This window comes from Passer montanus, unplaced genomic scaffold (genome assembly GCF_014805655.1).
Source record: "Passer montanus isolate IOZ18808 unplaced genomic scaffold, ASM1480565v1 scaffold47, whole genome shotgun sequence".
Lineage (NCBI taxonomy): Eukaryota > Metazoa > Chordata > Aves > Passeriformes > Passeridae > Passer > Passer montanus.
The window spans coordinates 2,235,801-2,242,626 of NW_024369596.1; the positions used below are offsets into that span (position 1 = coordinate 2,235,801).

General features: G+C 49.3%; 1 long non-coding RNA gene across 1 annotated transcript; it reads right to left on the minus strand.

Moving 5' to 3' along the window:
- Window positions 1–558: 558 nt before the first annotated feature.
- On the minus strand, window positions 559–3,191 carry LOC120508303. Its single transcript, XR_005628965.1, has 3 exons — window positions 3,137–3,191; window positions 942–1,060; window positions 559–656 (listed from the first exon to the last, which is right to left on the minus strand). It is a non-coding gene; the product is annotated as an uncharacterized LOC120508303 (long non-coding RNA).
- Between the last annotated feature and the right edge of the window lie 3,635 nt (window positions 3,192–6,826).

Below are 6,826 nucleotides of genomic sequence, written 5' to 3' on the forward strand. Positions count from 1 at the left end.
ATGTAAATAACTTATTGTTTTATATTCTTCTCTGGAGGAGGAGAAATGTGATGGACTGTTGGTTTGTCCAGTGTCATTGGAGAGGTGGCACTGTCACCCTCCAATCCACTGTCACTTTTGAAAATCTATAAATGTTAGAGTCAGAATTAAACTTCCCTTCTTTCACCTTAGAGGTTCCAGCATGTGTGTCATTTTATTTTGTGTCCTAGAGTGACACATTTCTCTGCCCACCACAATCTCCCCAGTGCTGAGAGTTTTCTGAGCAATTCTTTTGGCAGAGATCCCCAAATTCCATCTTAGGGTCAGTGCAGCCCAAACTTCACACGACTCCAAGGTGGAAATGCTTTGTGGGCTCTTGAGCCAATGCACATCCCTGGAGCTGAAAAATCCAAGTGATTTGGGTTCCAAATGTCACAAAAGAAATAGGGCAGGGCTCAGGAGCCAGAATTTCTCTGGCTTTTAGCTGTCTTTAGCTACCAGCTCCCCTTGGGCCAGTCCACAGCACATCAGGGCTCTTTCTTGGCTGCTTTCCTGAGGCATTAACCAAGAGCAGATAAATCCTAAGCCGAAGTTTATTTCTGGAACAGCAAAATGCCAGGATGGGATCTCTGTGCCAGCAGCACAAATCTCGGCCCCACCGGTGGCTCTTCACCCTGCTGTGGGTAAAAAGAGAACTTCAGAGGGTGGCAGAGTAGCTGATAAAGGCTCAGTTAATCCCACACTGGCAGAGGGATTTTGCACACCCTGCTGAACCAGGAGATGTTATCCTCCTTCCACGTGTCAGGGAAACAGAGGAAATGAGGATAAAATTCCCAATTCCCATCTTTTCAGATGGTTTCCTTTTCCTGCTGTCTTTTCACAACTTCTGCCCTCCCCTTCCCCTTTGCCCTTAGTCAAACCCAAATCATTTAAATGGAAAAACAGGGTTTGAATTCATTTACCTGTCAAGGTGCCACAGCCCTGAGCCTGGCAGCAATTCTGGGATGGGCATTCCAAGGCTGCTCCTCCTGGGCAGGTCTGGCTCCTGTGCCAGCCCATCCTTTCTCCCAGGCACCAAAAGCTGCACAAATTCAGGAGAGATCTGGAGGGGCTGAGCCTCCTGCCCTTGGCTCAGCCCCACACGTGAAGAGCAGCAAACTCCAGCTCCCACTGGGGGACAATCCAGGTCTCTGCAGAACCTGCTGGAAAAGCTCCTCCTGCCTCTGTTGTTGTCATTTTTCTGGTGTTTTCCCCCTCCATCCCCAGATTTTTGCCAGTGGTGGGTTTGATTTCAGCACCCAAGAATTTCTCCGCGTGTACCATTGCAATTTCCTGGCTCTTTTACAAAAGATTTTCAAACAAAGATATTGAATTCAAAAATTCTTTCACCCAGGAGCTTGGTCTTTGCCCCTATTTGAACCCATGGATGCTCTGTGGTATAAACAGAATTAAAATCACCTGGGCCATCCTCTGCTTTTACAAAAATCTCACTGGAGCATTCAGTTTTTTGCCTCATCCTCCACCGAAGGCATAAATGGGATTATTCCACAGCCTTCCAGTCAGCCACAGCCCCAAACCAGGGAAACAATGGAGCTCTCTGCCAGCAAAAGTGAGTATGAGATTCAGAGCCCTAATTAGATGGGGAGACTGGGAGCAAATATGTAAATACCAGGATGACTATTGTAAAAAATATTTTCAGTTATTTGTACTGCAGGATTTCTGGATTTGCTGCAGGGACTGGGAGGTTTATCTCCTTCATCTCTTAGGAAAGGGGGAGAAAAACGCCAAGCAAATCAAAGCAGTGGATTTGTATTTCAAATGTGCTGCAAAGGGGGAGGGCAGGTGAGCGTCACTCAATTAAGAGGAGTGTGAAGGAGGAATGACAAAAAGGTGTCAGAGATGCTCTGAGCACCTGGATATCAGCGTGGAGTGACTGGGAAATGTCTGAGAGGTGTGAAGTGTGGCTAGATCCACCAAGAATCCACGCTGAAGGAATCAAGCACTGGGACAAACTGCACTTTTTTGGTGGTTTTTTAAATAAGTAGAATTAGAAACACCTGGCAAGGAGAGTTCAGTGAGAGCTGCCTGCAGGAAATGGAGCAAGGGATAAATGTCCCTTCTGTGTGGGGATCTGGACACTGCATCAGGTTCATGTGGGACCCAGGGCTTTGAGAGCTGCTGAAGCCACAGCCAGGAATTGGAGCTCTGTGGCAGGAAACAGAGCTTGTGGTGTGGCAGAAAGAAAGGAACTGGGCTTGCTGGAAATGCAATTGCCATCTCAGATCTGCAGAACTACCTGTGGAAAAGCCTGGAGGAGAGCCTGGCCTTTGAGTAAAGCTGAAGGAAATTGCTGTGGGCCCTCAGGGGAGGCTCTGAAGAACTGATTTAAGAGGGTCAGAGCAGTTCTTAGCCCAAATTGTCCTCTGTAATTTCTTGTCTTCCAAGTGCCAGACTCTGAAAAATTTCCTCGCTGATCACTGAAGTCTGGTAATGGCTTGGGACAAGGAGCTGGACCCCCTCAGTGACAAACTGGCCCAAACAGAATGGCCCTGATCCCTAAATTCTGGTAATGGTTTGGGACAAGGAGCTGGACCCTCAGTGACAAACTGGCCCAAACAGGATGGCCCTGATCCCTAAATTCTGGTAATGGCTTGGGACAAGGAGCTGGACACCCTCAGTGACAAACTGGCCCAAACAGGATGGCCATGATCACTAAATTCTGGTAATGGCTTGGGACAAGGAGTTGGACTCTCAGTGACAAACTGGCCCAAACAGAACCAAAATTGGCTGAGCAGAGGAAAATAAAGACCAGAATTGAGGAGATGCTGCGCTGGAGGTGGGACAGGGGCAGGTCTGGTAAAGCAGAGTCAGGCTGGAGGCTGGCACTGCTGTCCCAGCTCCACACGGCTCCTGACACGCCTGTGACACTCGTGGCACCAGGCAGCTGAGTGTCACAGCGGGCAGAGCTGCTGGATTTTAATTAGAGTGAGATTCAATGCCAGGGGACTCGGCGAGCCCGTCCTGCTCAGCATGGCTTGGGGAGAATGAGCAGATGAGCATTTTCAATTTAAGGTTTAGTTAGATAATGCCTGGTGGTGCCAGTAGATTACAGAGTGGATATTAAATCCTGCAGGATTTGCAATGGCAAAGTACTCACAGAATCCATAAGCAGGAGGCAGAGCACGGCTGTGGAGCTGTCGTCCCCTGGAGGACCCGAGCAGGAGGAGAAGATGGAAGTAAATCTTGCCTTTGTAGGAAGTAAATCTTGCCTTTGTAGGAAGCTCCACGTACAGAGCACACATGGGCGGGCTGTGGCCTTTAAAGGTGCCCCTGTCAAGGAGATTTCCTGCTGCTGACAGAGCCAAAGGCAGGGAAAAGGTGATGGGGTTGGTCAGACTGCTGGAGCAGGGAGAGGCAGGGCTGGGTCCTGCAGTAAAATCAGGTGATGCCCTGATGGAGGAAATGATGATTGACATCTGTCTCTATGATATCAGAAGGCTAATTAATTACTTTATTATACTATACTACATCATGCTTACTTCTAACTTCTAACTAACTTCTTACTATTGTATTTGTGGGGTTCCCAGACAATGATGGATCTGACTCCATGTTCTCAGAAGGCTAATTGCTTATTTTAAGATATTATATTATGTTAAAGAATATTAAACTAAACTATACTAAAGAATACTGAAAGGATACAGACAGAAGGCTAAAAATATAATAATGAAACTCATGACTCTCTCTCCAGGGTCCTGACACAGCTCTACCCTGACTGCCCAATAAGTAAAATAATTCACATGAAACCAATGAAAGAATCACCAGTTGCTAAACAATGTCCAACCATATTCCAAAGCAGCAAAACACAGGAGAAGCAAATGAGATAATTATTGTTTTCCTTTTTGTCAGAGGCTTCTCAGCTTCCCAGAAGAATCCTGGAGAAGGGATTTTTCAGAAAATATGACGGTGACAGCCAAAGACAGGGAAAAGGTTATGGGGTTGGGCAGGCTGCTGGAGCAAGGAGAGGCAGGGCTGGTCTGCAGGGCTGGAGCTCCTGCTGGGGTTTGGGGCCAAGGATCCCAGAAAAACCCCTTCTGTGAGTGTCCCTGCAAACCCAGCCAGCTGTGCTGCAGTGCCTGAGTTGCAGAGACCCCACAACCAACTCTGGCCCTGAGGTATTGAATAAAAGCACCCTGAGCTGATGGTGGGCTGATGCAGGGGGTGATGAGCAGCTCCTGATGGCAGCAAAGCCAACCCAAGAAGCCTTGGGATGTGTTGGCCCATTGAGGCCAGCTTCAGCAGGGTTTGGGGACATCTAGGACTTGTCAAACTCTTTCTGGAGCTCATCAAAGCCATCCTGAACCAGGTTTGGGGTGCCAACCACGGGAAGACTGATAGGATCAGGTCCTATCAGGGTAAACAAACACTCTGAGGCAGAGTTTGACAGAATTTGCTGTAAATCCTCCCCAAAACACATCCCAGAGCACGGGGTTCAGGATCAGCAGTGCCAGGGACGCTGCTCCTGTGGGTCCATCTCTGTCCTGATGCTGCCTGGTTTCTCAGAGGGAAGGCATTGAAAACTCCCATTCACAACAGCGTTAAAACTTATTTACAAAATACCTGAAGACCTGGTAATAACAAACAGAAAGGACAAAATATTCATCCTTCATTGCTCTCATATATAAGAAGCTTTACTACTCCAGGTCTAGATAGGTGGCTGAAGGCAGGGTGTAAGATTATTCCTTTAAAAGCACTAAAATGTGCAAATTAATTACCATAACTATTCATGCGTGCTTTAGCTGGCTTAAATGCTGGGCTGTTTTTTCCAGGTTGAAGGAAATATTAACCTGTAGGAAGCTCTATCCAGGTCTGTAGCCTGAAGAGCTAAAAGCCCAAAGACCTGAGTCCTGGCAATGAAAATTCAAGAGCTATCATAGCCTTTGATTGAACATCCCAATAGTTTCATTAAGACCTCGTCCCTGCATTTTATGTTTGCTAATTAGCAAATTCAAACACTTTATCTCTGTGTTATCTTTGTGCAAGAGAGTGGCAAATTTATGGCATTATAAAATATTGCGAGAATTTAAAGGTTCGCAGGCAATTAGATTTTGTAATTCTTGTTTACGCCTCAGAAGGATTGTTCATTTTAAAACTTTATAGTTAATATGTACGAAGATAAAACAGTGGCCTGCGTTGCTCTGGTGCCTGAAGTCAAGTGGTTGAGTGAGCTAAATGGATTAGGAGACAAAAACGGTTTGGAAGTGGCTGCCTTGATCCTCAGCTGGATATTCCAGGGAATTCACCCCGAGCACAGGCTCTGTGCCCGGGTAGTGACATTTTCCTTGGCACCGTCCCCACGAGGAAGCCTGGGGCGATGGACACGGGAGCAGGACGGAGCACGGGCTCGCAGTGCTGGGTGTCACAGCCCGGCTTTGGGTTTGAGCTGAAAAGCGATGGAAGCGCTGCGGGCAGCCGGGGTTCCTGATGGAGAGCGGCGGAGCGCTGACACCTGCCGGCAGCAGCGACCTGGCACCGGCAGGGCCACCTCCTGTCCCCGGGATTGTCCCCGGGATTGTCCAGGGCCCCAGCACATCCCCCCGGCATTGTCCCTGCCAGCGGTGCCGAGCTGGCTCCTGCCCGGGATCCACACTGGGATCAACCCCGAGATCCTCCTGTGCCCAGCACTGACCCATCTGAGCCACCTCCTGTCCCCAGCACTGACCCATCTGAGCCACCTCCTGTCCCCAGAACTGGCCCATCTGAGCCACCTCCTGTCCCCAGGATTAATTCTGGGACTGTCCATGGAGCCACCTCCTCCTCTGGACTGGACCCAGGAATGACCCCAGAGCTGCCACCTGCCCCTGGGATCCACCCTGGAACTGTCCACGGAGCCACCTCCTGCCCCAGGACCAATCCTGGAGCCACCTCCTGCCCCAGGATCCATCCTGGAATTGTCCACAGAGCCACCTCCTGCCCCAGGACCAATCCTGGAGCCACCTCCTGCCCCAGGACCAGCCCCAAAGCCACCTGCTGTCCACAGGGTTTGGAATGGGGTGACCTTTAAGGTCCATTCCAGCCCAAACCATGCTGTGATTCCCTGACCCAGACCCCCAAAGGGCTGTCACAGCTGCTGGTTTCACCCAAGTCACCCTGTGGGTGTCACTGAGCCCTGCTCTGACGGCCCCTTTGGGTGTCCCAGTGTCCCCCCCAGCTGCTGGCTGGGCTGGTGAAACCCATCACCCCTATTCCTTAGGGGACCATGGAGTAATTTGGGTGAGAAGTGACCCCAAAAAAGCTCATTTAATCCAACTCCCTGCATTAAAAATGTTCATTACTCCATTCCAGCCCTGCTCCTTGCCCAGGCCAGGAGCTCCATCACAATTTCCTGCTGTCATTGAGCCCAGGAGCTCAGGGGGTGCTGGAAATTTTCCCTTCTCCTGCTCCAGTGGTGGAACCGAGACGTTCTGCAGCAGTTCCAGGACAGGAAGAAGATTTCTCTTTGATTGCTTTTTAATCACAGTAATAACAGTAACGGAGGCAACGAGTGGAATTGATGGGAAAGAGCTGAGCTCTCTCCTCTGCTGGCTCCCTTGTGGGGTAAACAAAAAGGATTTGCCAGTTCCTCCAGTGAATTGGTGGGATCCTCGCCCTTCAGGATGAGTGGTGGTGATGGCTGGGGAAAAGGAGCTGGTATTTAATGCCTGGGAGTAGAAATATGCCAGGAATCCTCTGGAAATCTGTAAAAAAACCCCTTGTCCATACAGAGGGATGTACAATTGCTCCTTTAAGCAGCTCTAAGTGCTACATCTACTTGGTTTTGGCCTCGAATCTGCATCTTCAGCACCCCACA